The sequence below is a fragment of the Macaca thibetana genome, chromosome 5 (genome assembly GCF_024542745.1).
Source record: "Macaca thibetana thibetana isolate TM-01 chromosome 5, ASM2454274v1, whole genome shotgun sequence".
NCBI classification, from domain to species: Eukaryota; Metazoa; Chordata; class Mammalia; order Primates; family Cercopithecidae; genus Macaca; species Macaca thibetana.
Window position 1 is genome coordinate 174,967,630 of NC_065582.1, and position 17,339 is coordinate 174,984,968.

Sequence of the window (17,339 nt, forward strand, 5' to 3'; positions counted from 1 at the left end):
AATATTTTTTAAATGAGCTATAACCAGTGGATATAAATGCAAATTCATAAACTCTAATATTCTTTCAGTATCTTTTCTTCATCATTTCACAATTGTTATTCCATGTGCTGATGATCAATCCCCTATTTCCGGGTGATTGCCTTATTAATGGCAGAATGATGAGAAAGGAATTAAATATTTGCACTAGGGGCTATGCTTAATTGAGTTCCTTCTCTGCTTATTGCAAGCTTCTGGTTTTGAAATTAAAAGCAACAAAAATGATGCCATTTAGAAATATAGCTAATATGTGAAGTTGTTTAAATATGATAGAAATTCTACAGAGACTTGGACTTTGAATTTCATGTTCAGATATGTGGTGTAATTTTAGAAACAAAGTGTAATTTATTTCTAATTTTAAAAATTATCCAAGTTATATTGAGTTTATACATTGTCACCAAAACTATGTCAAAAACTGAGGGGTGAAATAAAAAACAATATAAACCCAATAACAGTTTAACATACCATATCATCTAATTAACTTACACAGCATCTTAAAGAAGGGTCTGTCTTTATTCTTATTAGCAGAGACTAAACTGAAATTCATTCATTTATTCAAGCACAAATATTTATTAGGACTCCTTGTTTGACAGCAATATACTTGATTCTGGGGATGTAACTGTAAACAGAACACTTAAGACCTCTATTCTCAATCTACTATTATTCTAGTAGTACAAATAGAACATGAAAAAGTAAATGCATGAAGGACAGGTAACTGTTAATTGTATTAAATGTTGAAAGCTGAAGATAAGCCAACTATGGGAAAATTCTGGAAGACTCCAGAGGGAGAAGCAAGTGCAAAGACCTAGAGAAGGAAGAGAAGAAACAAAGGAGGCAGGCATGACCGGAGCCAGCCAACAAAGGCATTGCATGGGGGACACATTCAGAGAGGTGTGTAGGTCGAGGTCAGACCATGCAAAGCTCTGTAGATGATGAAAAGTTACTTAGATTTTTTTCCATTGATAATGGGGAAGTAATGTAAGAGTTGAAGCAATGTGGTTATTTAATTTTTAAAAAAATGTTACTTTGGCTACTATTATCTAGAAAATGGACAAGATAGAGCAAGAATAGAAACAAGGAAATCAGTTAAGATGCTACTAAGGTGGTCTGAGAGAGAGATAATGTCAATGTGTGTTAGGATAGTGCTATCGGAGGAGATGATACACAGTGGCTTCTAGAAACAGGACTGGTGTTATATTAGATATGGGAGGATGGACGAAGGGATAAATTATAGATTTTCCCTTTAAATACTTGATTAAACCCAATTTCACTTACTGGCAAGAACAACTCTGGACATTAAAGATTTTGTTGCTTTTTATAACTATTTTTTTATTTTTTGACGGGACAGGAAGGATTAACTGTTCCATTTGGACATATTGTTTGAATGTAAAATGTAAGTTAAATAGACAGTTGAGTATACACCTTTGAAATTCAAGATCTTTATCTTACACGTACCAATTCGGGTTGTCATTTTCTTAGTGTATTTAAAAACATAGGCCAGGCTGAGATCACCTAAGGGGAGAGTTTGTATAAGGAAAAAAAGAGTCCCTAAATTTGGGGCAGGGGATTTTTGATAGTTAATTTATGTGTCATCTTGACTGAATTAAGGAGCACACGGGTATCTAGTTAGTCACTATTTCTGGGTATGTCTGTGAGGATGTCTCAACATGTCTCCGCCAGCCCAAAGATGATACAATATTTCAGTGAAGTATGCATTGCATCTTATCTCAATTGATGCAAACTCTGGATGATACAATATTTCAGTCAGTGGATTCAGTGAAGTAGATGTCCCTCCCCATTACGGGTGGGCATCATACAATTTGTTGAGAGCCTGAATAGAACAGAAGGCAGGAATAGAAGAAATTTGCCCCCTTTTTTCTTCCAAACAGTTTGAATTGAGATATCTCATTTCATCTTATTTTGCACTTTTACTGGGATTTACACCATTGGCATTCCTAAATTTTAGGCCTTTGAACTCAGACTGAATTGTACTACTGGCTTTCCTGGGTCTACAACCTGAGGACAGCAGATCTTGGGACTTGTTGGCTTCCACAATTGCATGAGCTAATTCCTCATAATAAATCATATATATATATATATATATATATATGTATTCCTGTTGGTTCTGTTTCTCAGCATAACCCTGGCTAATACAGGATTAGAGGCTTAGAGAAGATAAACAATTTGCTCAACATTTCATGTCTAGTAAGTGGCAAACTTAAACCCTACCTCACTCTAAAGCCCATGCTTTTATGTTTTATTGCCTATTAGATGATATTTTAAGAGAGGTTTTAAAAATGAATAGACTTTTGATATCCAGGGATGCGGAGAAGGGCACTACAGATTAAGGATGCCATAATATTTATAGCACAAAAGCTGAAGAGGGCAGAGAGTGCACAGAGAACGGTGATCTTGTTGTTCAGTTGGTTTTAGCATAAGGTTTTAGGGGGAAATATTAGGAAATAAATTCATCTAGTATGCAGGGAAATGGGGGAAACCTATAGGTCTTCTCTTCACTGACTAGAGATTTAATAGAGGTGGATGAAATTCTAACATATCAATTCCTAAATACAAACCATCATGCATTTGGATGTTTTACTGTTATTATGTATGTGATTGCATGTGAAAGATAACTAGTACTTCTTCTCTGTGACTCCCAAAGGTAAGAGACATTTTTCAGAGAGTTAGGTTTACACTCAGTTGATAAAATAGTCCTGAAAATGTCTGACCTCTCTAAAGGGAAGAGTTTCAAGAAAATCTCAGTAACCACACATGTCCAAAAACTCACTGGATTTAGCATTCAGGAAGAATGTTCCTTATTTGGCAGCATTTTTCCCTTTAAATGTTCCAGTAGATGGCTAGCTTTAATCCCAAATAGTCAAACTATTTTTGTTTGCATGTTATTTTGAGAAGCCTTTGTTTTTCTCCATTCCTGGTATAGTTTTACATTTATTATAATTACTAACATATAGGAGTAGAGAAAGATAGAATATACTTTTATCTTTTCCTTATTGCTGTGTGTTTATGGCCTCGTAGATAAAGACTTGCTGAGAGACAAGTCAGACAGGAGCATAGTGCTTTACAACAGTCAGGAAAAGAATTGGGAAGAAGGGGAAAGAGGGTATAGAAGTAAGAAAAAAAATTGATGGACATTTGCATTCACTGCAATTATATGAAATGAATATGCAATCAGTGCATTGTTTTCATCTATTCTTAATGTTGGGTCAAGAATGTGGTAGATGTAGATGTAATATTAATTACAATCATTCATATGAATTGTTTAATTCTGCCTATTTTGTTATGCAACAAGATAAAAACAACTATGTTTATGAAACAGGCTAACTTGGTTGAAAATTTTACTTAATTTTATGTAGCTCTGTTAAAATTGTCTTCATTACAACAGATTAATGTTTAGAAAAGAACATGAGTTTTGAAGTTAAAACTTAATTTGTTGAGCTTGCGTATCTGCAAATTATGAGCTATGGGACCCCTGACAAGTAGTGTAACTTTCTTCAGCCTCAGTTTCTGATTTGCAAACTCAGAATTAAATATTATTGTCTTGTTTCAACACTTAAAGACCAAGTGAGATGATAAACGTAAACGATCATGGTGCCAAATTCAATGAAAATCACTTCCTTTTCATTAAAATGAGATTTGGTGAGAGAAAGCGCCATCTTTTGAGGTCTTGGATACTATGTTAGTTGTTAGGGTTATCATAATAACATACCACAGACTGAATGGTTTAACCAGCAGAATTTTTTATTTTCTCACATTTCTGGAGGCTAGAATTTCTAAATCAAGAGATCTTTGATTTCTTCTGAGGCCTCTCTTCTTGGCTTGTAGATGGCCATCTTCTCCTTGTGTCCTCACATTGTCTTCCCTCTGTGGGTATCCTAACCTCTTCTTCTTGTCAGGGCACCAGTCATCTTGTATTAGGGTCCACCCACATAACCTCATTTTATTTTGATGGCCTCTTTAAAGTCCTTTCTCCAAATACAGTCACAATCTGAGTTACTGTGTGTTAGTATTTTAACATATGAATTTTGGGAGACATATAATTCTGCCCATAACAGATGGATTTGGGATGAATAGGTTTAGATAATTTTAAGTTCTGGTGTGAGTTTTTGTACCTTTGTTCATGCTTTCAAATTGAAGTTTAGTAAACAAAGAACAAAGCAACCAAATTCAAGCTTTACTAGGAATGCAATGAAATTTAACCAGGTGAGTTAGAGAGAATATTTGACATTAAAAGCAGCATACAGAACTAGTGAAAAAGAACAAGATAAGATCTATGTGTGAGTGTGTGTGAGTTTATTTGTGTATGAATGTATTTGTGTGTATGTGCAAAGGAGTGAGATTGTGAGTATATGTGAATGAGTGATTTTTGTAAGTTTGTGGATGTGCACTGATGTGAGTGTTTATGTGTGTCCCCGGAGTATGAGAGGAGAGATGATGTCCTCTGAGAAGAGGAACAATGCTATGAGTAAGCACATGCAGTTGAAAGACAGGTACATAGCATAAGTGGCACCACAAGAGAACAATTAAAACACAGTTATGCTACCATATGATGGCATGAGTTCTTATCTCCTTCTTCCTTTTGGAGTTGAGAGGAGGTTTTTTGTTTGTTTCTTTTGGTTTTGGTTTTGTTTTTTTGTATAATTTCAGCTGAAGCTAGGTTGAAGTACTGTATTAGTATGTTTACATGCTGTAATAAAGAACTGCCAGAGACTGGGCAATTTATAAAGAAAAGAGTTTTAATTGGTTCACAGCTACACATGGCGGGGGGGGGGGCCTCAGTACACTTATAATCATGGCAGAAAGGGAAGCAGGCATGTCTTACGTGGTGGCAGGCAAGAGAATGTGTGTGAAGGAGACACTGTCAAACACTAGTAAAACCATCAGATCTCATGAGAACGAACTCACTATCACAAGAACAGCATGGAAGAAACCACCCCATGATCCAATTACCTCCCACCTGGTCCCTCCCTTGACACATGGGAATTACAGGGATTACAATTCGAGATGTGGTGTGGGTGGGAATACAGAGCCAAATCATATTATTTTCACCCCAGCCCCTCCCAAATATTATGTCCATTTTATATTTCAAAACTAGCCATGTGTTTCCAACAGTCTCCCAAAGTCTTAATTTATTCCAGCATTAACCCAAAAGTCCAAGTCCAAAGTATTATCTGAGACAAGCACAAAACTCTACCTAGGAGTCTGTAAAATCAAAAGCAAGTTACTTACTTCCAAGTTACAATAGGGGTATGAGCATTGGACAAATTCCCTCATTCTAAATGGAAGAAATTAGCCAAAACCAAGGGGTTATAGACCCCATTCAAGTCCAAAATCCAGCAGCGAAATCATTAAATCTTAAAATTCCAAAATAATCTCCTTTGACTCCATGTTTCACCTCCAGGTCATGCTGATGCAAGAGGTGGCTTCCCACAGCTTTGGACAGCTCAGACCCTCTGGCTTTGCAGGATTCAGCCCCTGCAGCTGCTCCCATGGGCTGGCATTGTATGCCTGCAACTTTTCTAGGCACATGGTGCAAGCTGCCAATGGATCTAACATTCTGGGGTCTAGAGGATAGTGTCCCTCTTTTCACAGCTCCATTAGATAGTGTCCCATTGGGGAGTCTGTGTGGGGACTCCAACCCCACATTTTCCTTACACACTGCTCTAGTAGAGGTTCTCCATGAGGTCTCCACTCCTGCAGCAGACTTCTGCTTGAACATCCAGGCATTCCCATACATCCTCTGTTGACTTCTGTACACCTGAAGGCCAAACACCACTTGGCAGCAATCAAGGCTTGGGGGTTGCACCCCCTGCAGCAATGACTTGAGCTGTACTTTGGCCCTTTTAGCCATGGCTGGAGTAGCTAGGATGCAACATGCCAAGTCTCGAGGCGGCACACAGCAGCAAGTCCCTGGGCCCAGCCCACAAAACTATGTTTTCCTCCTAGTTCTCTGGGCCTGTAATGGAAGGGGCTGCCATGAAGATCTCTGACGTACCCTGGAGACATTTTCCCCCATTTTCTTGGCAATTAACATTGGATTCCTCATTACCTATACAAATTTTTGTAGGCGGCTTGAGTATCTCCCCAGAAAATGGGTTTCTGTTTTCTACCACATGGTCAAGCTACAAATTTTCTGAACTTTTATACTCTGTCACCTCTTGAACGCTTTGCTACTTAGAAATTTCTTCTGCCAGATATCCTAAATCATCTTTCTGAAGTTCAAAGTTCCACAGGTCTCTAGGGCAGGGGCAAAATGCCACCAGTTTCTTTGCTAAAGCATAACAGGAGTGATTTTTACTCCAGTTCCTGATAAGTTTCTCATCTCCTTCAAAGACCACCTCAGCCCGGACCTCATTGTCCACATCATTATCAGCATTTTGGTCAAATCCATTCAACAAGTCTCTAGGAAGTTCCAAACTTTCCCACATTTTCCTGTCTTCTTCTGAGCCCTCCAAACTGTTCCACCCTCTGCCTGTTACTCAGTTCCAAAGTTGCTTCCACATTTTCAGGTTATCTTTATGAGAGTACCCCACTCTACCGGTACCAGTTTTCTGTATTAGTTCATTGTCACACTGCTACAAAAAACTGCCTGAGACTGAATCATTTGTAAAGAAAAGAAGTTTAATTGATTCACAGTTCTGCATGGCTGGGGAGGCTTCAGGAAACTTAGAATCATGGCAGAATGGGAAGCAGGCACATCTTATGTGGCAGCAGGTAAGAGAGAGCATATGAATGAAGAACTATAAAACACCTATAAAACCATCAGTTCTCGTGAGAACTCATTCACTACTGTGAGAACAGCATGAAAGAAACCACTCCCACAATCCACTCAGCTCCCATGGGTCCCTCCCTGAACATGTGGGGATTATGAAGATTACAATTCAAGATGACATTTGTGTGGGGACACAGAGCCAAACCGTATCAAATACCTACATCCAGTGCCATGATATGTAGTTGGCACAAGCTTGCCAACCAAATGAGCACCTGGAAAGGGGTATATGGAGGGATAAAATTCAGCCTACACGCCGGGTGCGGTGGCTCAAGCCTGTAATCCCAGCACTTTGGGAGGCCGAGACGGGCGGATCACGAGGTCAGGAGATCGAGACCATCCTGGCTAACATGGTGAAACCCCGTCTCTACTAAAAAAAATACAAAAAACTAGCCGGGCGAGGTGGCGGGCGCCTGTAGTCCCAGCTACTCGGGAGGCTGAGGCAGGAGAATGGCGTGAACCCAGGAGGCGGAGCTTGCAGTGAGCTGAGATCCGGCCACTGCACTCCAGCCTGGGCGACAGAGCGAGACTCCGTCTCAAAAAAAAAAAAAAAAAAAAAAAAAATTCAGCCTACAGTCTGCCTGCCAAGCCATGAGCCCATCATGGAACTATCTCCTCCTGAGGAAAGGAGTGCTTTGTTTTGTTCTGGATTTTTATCTCTTATTTGAATAGAGATGCTTAATAGGCACCTCATAGCCTTGACTACCCCAGTGCCTCTGGCCTCACTGTCATCTCCAGAACCTAGAAGGGAAGGGCCAATAAGGCAAGAACATGTCTCTAGAATAGCCAGTACTGCATCTCTTATTTTATACACTATGAACCATAAGAATTGACTCACAATTTTTAAAAAAACTATAAACTAAGAGAAAGTAATATCCTGCAATGGTAGACTGTTAAAGAGAAGATAGGCTAATCCCTCCTGACAGTTCTGTGTTATTTTTTGAGAAGAAACACTACTCTTATAAAGACAGAACTGTGAGTAATGTAGCTTCTCCATAAATGTACATGTATGATAACTTTTGACTACTTTCTTAAAATATATCCCAGATTTCAAATCCTGCTTTTATCCATGTCCCATGGTTTTTTGCTGATAGATTCAGGATTAATGTTTCTGCAAAGTAACAATGCACATCTCAAAATACATCAGCCTTATCTTTCTTATCAAAATACATCTGATATCAGTTAGAAGGTCAACATACTTTCTAGGCATCCTGAGACCAGGGTTATGATACCAAACTTCTGGATAATCTTGAGAGACACCAAGTCCTACTGGAACTAAAACCTTATGATCCCAAGCATGGCCCTTGAAAGCAGCATTTTATTGCTGCTAACTTGAATCACCCCTCTGGTCTGCATTTTTTCATTTAGAAGAAAAAGAGACTATAATATGCAAATAGTCTACTCTTGCAGATGTATAGGAATGTATGGTATACAGTAAATGGTATACCATATATTGGTATAACAAACATTGATGGTATAAAGTAAACCATCAAATGTATATGAATGAATAAATAACAGGTAATATGCATGTTGTTAAGATGTATTGAGATGGTATTATATCTCCAAAGTATTAAATCTTTAAAAGATAAAAGGACTTAACATTATTATAATACCTAATATATACATGCATATATAATACATAACATAGCATAATATAGAAATATTATAACAATATAATTAATAACATAATACAGCAATATTATGTTATAGATAAAAAGATTGAGATGAAAAGATTGAGATTAAAGGAAATTGTGGGGTTTTTTGCTTTTCTGTTTACCCAAAGCCTGCTTCTTGGAAACAGGTTGGAAATTTGAATCAGATCTTTCTTTTACCCAGTCCAGGGCACATCTATTATTTTTTCCAACAAATACATGTATGAGAAGCCCATCATCTGCAAATGTATATACTAGAAGCTGCAAGAAAAATACCACTATTGCCAAGAGAAAATATGCCAGTGATTATTTCCCAGCAAGACTGGGAGACAGCAATCGTGGCTGAGCAGTGGTGGAAGGCAGCTGGAATGATGAGCCCAGTGTATCTCCCTGATGTTTCATGTGACATTTCCCCACATACCTCTGAAAGGATGATGGATCTGCAAACACTCCAGGTTTACATTAAAAATAATGTATATTAATACTTCATTATTAAAGAAGAGTGTAAAGTTTTCTAATCACATGTGATGTTCAATTTTTATTTTATGAGAAAAATAATTTAGATTTTAAAAGCAATATTCTAGAGGCACTAGAATGCCAGGTTAAAGACTTGGGGATTTTTTTTCTAAAAAATAAAAGTAGATAGAAATGTATCATCCGTTAACACATGGAACCTAGCAGTTTCTGAGCTTTCTCACACATGTCTTGCTTATCCACAGATCTGGCCCCACCTGACAACGACCCATCATTTTAGCTTTGTTTCAGGCTCTAAGATTCACCAATAGACTAAGGAGATTTAAGGAGCAGTGGTTCAATCACTAAGGAGATTCAGCACCAAAGCAGTGCATTTTCTTGGTCTGGCTTTTGGCATTAGCTCCAGTAATTCTATTCAGGACTCATTCGTGTTACCATATCTCCCCATTCACATATCCACTTCCGGAGCTGGGTATGTATTTGAGCTTGAATCACTACCCAGTATATCAGCAAAGTAAAGGAGACCTTTATTATTTGAGCACAAATGGGGAAAGTCCAGATCCCCATGACAGCAGGATTATATTTGAATCCCCCAGCACATACTAAATAACAACTAAGCATATCTTAAGTACTGACCAAATGCTAAATTATATTCTCAGTTAGGAGCAAGCTAATGTTCTCAGGCTAAATCCAGCCTGCTGCTTATTTTCATAAATAAATTTTATTGAAACACATTCATGCTTCTTTATTTACTTATTGCCTGTGTCTGCTTTGCTCTGAAACAGCAGAGTTGAGTGGTTACGAAAGAGATGGTATCACCCATTAAAACTACAGTATTCATTATCTACCTCCTTATAGTGTGTCTGCTAATCCTTGTTCTAAGCTTCGTACCTAGGTTAATTCAATTTAGTATTCACAATTTCATGATGTAACAATATTTCCACATGTAAGTTAATGAGGTAAAGCTGTGACAAAGCCAAAGATTATATAGCTAAGAATCAGCAGAGCCAGGAGTTAAACTTAGCCCATCCACTCTGGAGTCTATGCACTTAAAAACTATAAAACTATAGTTGTATATATTTTTACATGTAAAATAGCTTTATTTAAATATAATTTACATGACATACAATTCTTCCATTTAAACTAGACCATTCTGTTATGTTTAGAATATTCACAGAGTTGTGCAAACATCATAACAATTTTAAAGCATGTGCCTAACCCAAAAAGAAATGTTACACTCATCAGCAAGATATACATTTTCTCCACATCCTCCTCAACAATTTTTATTACCTCTCTTTTTAAAATAATCATCCCAGTGAAAGTCAAGTGATATCTTATTGTGGTTTTGATTTGTTTTTGCCTAATGACTAATGATTTTGAGTATTTTTTTCAGGTGCTGCCTAGACATTTCTATATCTTCTTTGATGAAATGTCATTTGAGAATATTTGTTCATTATTATTTGGATTATTTATTTATCATTGACTTATAAGAGTTATTTGCATACTCTACAAGTAAATTCTTCAGATATATAATTTACAAATATTTTATCTCATTGTGAGGGTTGGTATAGTATTAGAAATGCAAAAGTATTTAATTTTGATTATATCCAAGTTACTCTTTTTTTGTCATTTGTGCTATTATTGTTATATCTAAGAAAGTTATAGCTTTCCTTTTTATATTTAGGTTTATGATCAATTTTGCATTAATTTTTGCATAAGGTGCAAAGAAGGGGTCCAACTTCACTCTTGCATAGGAATATCCAATAGGTTTAGCATCATTTGTTCAAAAGATTATTCTTCCTCATTGAATAGTGTTCTCATGCTTTTTAAAAATCAATTGATCATAAATGTATGAGTTTATTTCTGGACTCTCGACTCTATGTATCTATTTAATCAGTAACACAGTCTTGGTTAGTATAGGTTTATAATAAGGATTTAATCAAGAATTGTGAGTCATCCAACTTTGTTCTTTTTCAAAATTGTTTTGAATATTTTGAGTCCTTTGATTTGTGTATCAACTTCAGAATGTTTATTGATTTCACCAAAGTAGCCTACTGGAATTGGAAAATATTGTGTTGAATATGTAGATTAATTTGAGGAGTATTGCCATCTTAATATTCCATCCACAGTTCCATAAAATTAGTATGTCTTTCCATTTCTTCAGGTATCCTTTAATTTTTAAGTATAAGTTGTAGCTTTTAGTGTTCAAGTTTTAAACTTAAAAAAATCTTTAAAATTTTTAATGTTTTCTGTACTAACTTGAATTGTGTTCTTGATTTTATTTTGGTTCTTTGCAAGTATAGAAAATACAATTAATTTTTTTGGTTGATATTTGCATTAGTATGCTCTCATGCTGCTATGAAGAAATACCCAAGACTGGGAAATTTATAAAGAAAAGAGGTTTAATTGACTCATAGTTCCACATGGTTGGTAAGGCCTTAGGGAACTTACAATTATGGTGGAAGGCACCTCTTCACAGGGTGGCAGGAGAGTGAATGAGTGCTGAGCAAAGGGGAAAAAGCCCCTTTTAAAACCATCAGATCTCATGAGAACTCTCTCTGTTACTATCACGAGAACAGTATGAAGATAACTGCCCCATGATTCAATTACCTCCCACTGAGTCCCTCCCAGGACATGTGGGCATTATGAGAACTGCAATTTAAGATGAGATTTGGGTGGAGACACAGCCAAATCATGCCAGTATTATAGCCTGAAACCTTGTTGAACTTGTTTATTAGTTCTAATAACTTTTAGTGGATTTCTTAGAATTTTCTATAAGCAAGATTTTGTCGTACGAGGCTAGATATAGCTTTATTTCTGATTTTCTACACTGGATACATTTTATATGTCACTTTTACTTTTGTGTAATTGCATGGCTAGACTGTTAAGCACAAAGATTGATATACATATATAGCCTTTATGATGATGAGAAAGTTACTTTCTAATTTTAATATTTTGGGTGTTTTTATTATAAAAGCATGTTAAATTTTGTCAAAAGATTTTTTTAATTATTTGAGATTATCATGAGGTTTTTGTCTTTTATTTTATTTATATGTTGTATTACATAAATGTATTTTTGGATGTTAAGCCAACACTGAATTCCTGTGATATAATCCATTTAATCATAGTGAATACTTTTTTAATATGCTACTGGATTAAATTTGCTAGTATTTTTAAAAGTATTTTTGTGTCTATATTCCTAAGAGATACTGTTCTGTAGTTTTCTTTTTTGTAATATCTTTGTCTGGTTTTAGTATTAGCATAATACTGACTTTATAGGTGGAGTTGGGAAGTGTTCCCTCTTCTTTCATTCTTGGAAGAGTTTGTGAAGAACTGATATTAAGTTGTGTCTATATGTTCATGAGAATTCACTGGTGTATCAATGCGAGCCTGAGTTTTACTTTGTGAAAAGTTTTCTAATTACAATTGCAATCTTATTATTTCATATAAGTTCATACAAATATTCTATTTCTTCATGAATCAGTTTCAGTAATTTGTGTCTTCCTAGAAAATTTTCCATTTCAACTGTATTATTTAGTTCTGGCATAGTATTATTTGATAACCTTGCTTTTTAAAATGTATTTAAGGCCAGCAGTCATGACCATTCTTTCACTCTTGATTTTGGTAATTTCGGTCTTCACTCTTTTTTTATTTGTCAGTTTAACTAAAAGTTTTTCAAGGTTGCTGATGTTTACATAAAAAACAAACCTTTCCTTTTGTTGTTTTCCGTTATTGTTTATTTTTCAATTAATGGTCACTCTAATCTTTTTTAGGTTAAATATTCTGCTTGTTTTAAGGTTTCTTTGTATTTGTTTCTCCGGTGTCTTAAGATGGAAGATTAGGTTATTAATACAAGATCATTCTTTAAAAATATAAACATTTATAGTCATAAATTTCCCTCTGATCAATGATTTACCATCATCCTGTAGATTATGGTATAATGTGTCTTCATTTTCATTCATTTCAAAGTATTTTTTATTTTCTTGTGTGTTTTTTGACCCATTAATTATGTAGAAATGTGTAGTTTAATTTCCACCTACTTATGAATTTCTCAAAATTTCTTCTGCCTTTGATGTATAATTTCATGCCATTGTGGTTGCAAATCATCCACTTTATGATTTCAATTATTTTAAAGTACTGAGGCTTGTTTTATGACTTAGGATATGGTCTATTCTGGAGACTGTTCTATGTATACTTGAAAAGAATGTGCATTCTGCTAGTGTTAAGTAGAGAATTCTCTATAGATGTCTGTTAGGTCTAGTTTGTTTGTTCAGTACTTTGTTCTAATGTTGTTCACATCTTCTATTCATTATTGAAAATGACATATTAAAATTTCCAACTTTTATCATAGACCTGTCTGTTTTTACTTTAAATTCTTTCAATGGTTGTTTATAATTGTGACATCTTTATGATGGATTGCTCATTTTATCATTATAAAATGTCTCTTTTCATCTCTAGTAACATCTTTTGTTTTAATGCCTAGTCTGGCGATAGTAGAGCCACTCCAGATTTCTTAAGGTTGCTATTTGCATAATATATCTTTTTCCATCCTTTACATTCAAATTATTTGTGTCTTTGAATCTAAAGTGTGACTCCTGTAAAAAGCATTTAGTTGGTTATTATTAAGTCTGACAATCTTTGTCCTTTGATCTGATTGTTTAAAGCATTTGCATTTACTATTATTATGGATGTATTTGGATTTATGTCTTCATGTCACTTATGTGTTCTACATGTCAGATGCCTTCTTTGTTCCTCTGTTCTTTCTTTATTGCTTTCATTTGCATGTGTTAAGATTTTCTAGTGTAACATTTTAATTTCTTTAATGATTTACTCAGTATACTTTTGAACTATTTCCTTATTAAGTTCTGTTAGAATTATAGTAATTTAGATCCAGTAAGATATAGAAACATAAATGCTATACATTCATATTTCCTTTTCCTTTGTTTGTGCCAAAATTGTTATTCACATTTTATCCTCATAGATAGCATATATATTATATATTATATCCATAATAGTATGTTATTATAATTATGACTTTTATATAGTTTTAAGTCTTTTAAATAAGTTGTGAGAAGAAAGAAGATCAAGTATATACTACTGATCATTTATTATTGATCATTTTTGGTTCCCTTGATTTCATCTGTGGATTCAAGCTACTCTCAGGTGTTACTTTCTTCCTCCAACATAGCTTTGCTCCCCTTCAACTCCTATGTGATGTTTATGTCATACATACATTTCTGTTATAGACCCAACTACAAAATATATACATATTGTTTTCCATATTTACTTTTCAAATCAGTTAAAATAAATGAAAATAAATATTGATTTAAACTGTCTTCTATAATTACATAATTACATTTACCATGTTCTTTTCTTCTTTATGTGACATAAATTATATCTGGTATAACCTGCTTTCAGTTTGAGGAATTTCCTTTAGTATTTTCTCTAAAGCAGGTGTGTTAACTGCAAATTATCAGTCTGGCTTATCTGTTTATTTTGCTTTCATTGTTAATAATAATTTCCTTGAATATAAGGTCCTCCCTGGACATTTGTTTTCTCTCTTTCAGCACTTGGAACATGCCATTCTCCTAGATTATTGGCATCCATTGTTTCTGATGAGAAGTCAGCTATTATCCTTATTGAGGTTTCTTGTACCTCATTTAAGACTTGTATGTGTTAAGTGATATTTCTCTTGATAATTTTAAGATTTTTCTCTTTGCTTTGGCTTTCAAAATTTTGATAATGCTGTGCTTTGTTGTGGATCTCTGTTTTAATTTGTTTTGGAGTCTGTTGAACTTCTTGGATATGTATATTAAATTGTTCATCAAATTTTGGAAGTTTTTAGTTATTATTTTTTAAATATTGTTATGTTCTCTTTTCCTTCTGATATATATGTTCATCTGAGTCTCTTTTCCTTGTTTTCTTCATTCTTCGTTTATTGTTACTCTTCAAAATGCATAATCTCTATAGGTGTATTTTCAAGCTTTCTGATGCCTTTTTTCTCCCACTTCAAATCTGCTTTTTAGCCCATTCTATTGAAAACTGATCTAAAAAATTCTATTGTATTTTTTATATTGGTTATTGTAGTTTCTAACAACAGAATTTTCATTTGGTTTTTATTTATTATTTATTTATCTTTGATATTGATATTTAATAAAACAATGTATTCACATCTTTACTTTTTAAATCATGTTTTTTTTTTAGTTGTTTGAATGTATTTATAATGGTTCCTTTGAAATTTTTGTTAAGCTGGCTATCTGGGCCCCTCACAGACAATTCCTGTTTTCTCTTTTTCTCTGTTGATGGTTAAAAATGTCCTGTTTCTTTGCATGTCTCATACATCTTTGTGTTGAAAATTGCACATTTTAGGTAATATAGTATTGCAGCTTTTGATACTGGTCTATGTGTTGTTTTTTGTTTTTGTTTTGTTTTGTTTATTACTTGCTTATTGGTTTCTTGACTTGGATGTACTATTTTTGTGAAGTATCTATCCTTTGCAGTGTGAAACCTGTCATGTCACTTTTAAGAGTATGCACCTTTGGGCATGTGCACAGTCACTCTGAGTTGACAGTAATTTTTAGCAGGAGTTATGTCACTCTCTTTTTCTGTAATCTCTCTGTTAAGCTCTTTGCCTCTGTTGATAACACACCCTACCCTTAGGTACCACTAATGCTGGTTGTTTGCTTTATTCTTTCTGACGATGTCCTGAGGCATAAATTGCTCCACAGTCTGATCCAATTAATCTCAGGCCCTTTGCAGATGTAGTTCCTGAGGTCTGTATTTGAGGTTTGTTCTGACACCAGGATAGCTCTTCTTAGACGTTTCTTTTCCCACTCATCTCCTGTAAACCAGAAAACCTAAAGTTTAGCTTGTTCTCATAGATCTACTAACCTTCTCTTAATTCCTTAACACTTCTCTTTGCTTTTGAGAGTGCATTTAGGTTTGAAATTCTCCAGACTCTTGAAAATAAAGGCAATTCCTTTGGTGAAAGCTTTGGAGACTTCTTTATGGCTTGGTTCCTGTGCCCTGGGCAAAATCTCTGAGCCATTGCTGGTGGTAGGGAAAATAATGAGCTTTTCTTAAGAGTGACACTCACGTTTGATAAGCATAATGCTGGATGATGATATTAACCTCTGGTCTTTTCACTTTGTCTCGGCTGGTGTGGAACTGCTGCCACATGAACAAGTTATCTTGAGGCCGATTGGGTCATCAGTATATTCAGTTTGTTGCTTGTGGGGTGGAGCCTCCAAACTATCAGCAGGGATTGTGTGGTAGAAGGCAGCCCTGACCCTCTCAGTTGCACCCATCTGGAATTTAGCCTTTGTAACATGGGTTAGGGTGGGATGAGAATCACTGGCACACTGCTCCTCCCAGGGAGATATTATAGCCTTTAACTGGGGCCTGGAGGAGAGGGAACCCCATCTTCCCAACAATATCTGCCAAGAGTGGTGCTTCCATTACACTGAACTGGGGGAACTGGGGAGAAAAGGAGCAGATAGTGTCTTAAGTGCTACAGAGTCTTGCTATTCTTATTGATATTTATTAGATTTTTTAAAGTGTTTATTTTTTCTTTGATCTTAGGATAATTTCTAGACACTGTAAGTAGTTGATTTCATTTTTTGAAATAATTTTTCCCAGTTATGGTTGTTGCATTGTTGAGCTTCTTATGCCATAATTCCATGAAAATAAGGACTGGGAGCCTATTCTTTTAAACCATGTGTTAAATAAGCCAAATCTCACTGAATGCATGACTGCTGACTTAAAGCATGCATGAACAAATGCTATGAGAGGCCCTGGATCTGCAATACACATTGAAGAAATTTTAAGTCGTGATGGCAATGGGAACTTGAAACATCTTTAAATGTAGAGCTTGCTGACCTTAACGGTTTTCAGTGTGCTATGTGGCACAGATGACACTCTGAGCTGAACAAATGTTGCACTTTCAGACACATCCCAGCATGTCTAGAGTAGAATCACTTTGCATGGAGGAATAAAGAGACTTAGGTGGAAAGATTCTTCTTAAAAAAAGCGAGACATCCAACAAAGATTACTGGAATTCCATACATGAACAGAAACTTCATGGTACATTCCACATCAGGATAGTTTTGGGAGAGCACTATTAAAAATCAAGAGAGCACTATTAACAATTAAGCCAGGCAATATGCATAAACCTTGACTGTTCTCGGCAAACAGAATGTGAAGCCACCCACTTGTGTGGCTCAGTCTCATACTAAGCATCTTGCATATAGAATAGTGAGATGCCATCAAGACAAGTTCATATAAACCTTACAACAGAGTGGAGGAGGAGATGTTAATCAATTAACTATATAAAAATATAATTGTTAACTCTGATGAAATTATGAAAGAAAATGATGAGGAGATCTGAGAAT